This window comes from Tasmannia lanceolata, unplaced genomic scaffold (assembly GCF_043159265.1).
Source record: "Tasmannia lanceolata isolate RefF3 unplaced genomic scaffold, GAP_Taslan_0.1 ptg000515l, whole genome shotgun sequence".
NCBI lineage: Eukaryota > Viridiplantae > Streptophyta > Magnoliopsida > Canellales > Winteraceae > Tasmannia > Tasmannia lanceolata.
This window is the reverse complement of record NW_027519188.1, coordinates 3,884-5,000: the sequence shown is the minus strand read 5'-3', so window position 1 is coordinate 5,000 and position 1,117 is coordinate 3,884.

The window sequence follows — 1,117 nt, the reverse complement described above, 5'->3', positions numbered from 1 at the left end:
TAAAGATCTTATTTCCTTTCTGTCTGAAACCTTGGCGGGGATCTAAACTACAATTTCATCATAGAGATCCAATGAAAAACAAAGGAAAAATAGAAAATTTTTGTTTTTTAACGGTCTGGGGAATGGAAACTGAATTACCTTTTGGTTCTCCACGAAAAGAACCTTCTTTTTTTGAACCCATTTTTAAAGAACTCGAAAAAAAAACGAGAAAAGTTCAAAAAAAATATTTTCGAGTTTTCAGAATTTTAAAAGAAAGAACAAAATGTTGTCTAAAGGTCTCAAAAGAAAAAATAAGATGGGTTATCAAAATAGTTCTATTTATAAAAAGAATAATGAAAGAGCTTACAAAAGTGAACTCAATTTTATTATTTGGGTTGAGGAAAGGCTATCAACCGAGTGAAACTGGAAAAGATTTCATAATCAGTAATAAGATTACTCACGACTCGACTATTCAAATTAGATCCATGGATTGGACAAATTATTCACTGACAGAAAAAAAAATGAAAGATCTGACTGATAGTACAACCAAAATCAAAAATCAAATAGAAAAAATAAAAAAAGACAAGAAAAAAAATATTTCTAACTACAGATACAGATATAAATATTAGTCCTAACAAGACAAGTTTTGATGATGAAAGATCGGAATCACAGAAACATATTTGGCAGAGATCAAAAAAAAGAAGTGCCCGATTAATACGTAAATCGCAATATTTTATAAAATATTTCATTGAAAGAATATACATAGATATCTTTCTATGTGCCATTAACATTCCCAGGATTAATACACAACTTTTCCTTGAATCAACAAAAAATCTTATCGATAAATATATTTACAATAATGAAACAAATAAAGAAGGAATTGATGAAACAAATCAAAATACAACTCAGTTTATTTTGACTATCCAAAAGTCACTTTCTATTTCGAATATTCGAAATAATAATTCACAGATTTATTGTAACTTATCTTTCTTGTCCCAAGCATATGTATTTTACAAATTATCACAAAACCAAGAAGTTATTAACAAGTATCACTTGATATCTGTACTTCAATATCATGGCGCATCTCCTTTTATTAAGCATAGAATAAAGGACTATTTGGGTACACGAGGAATTTTTG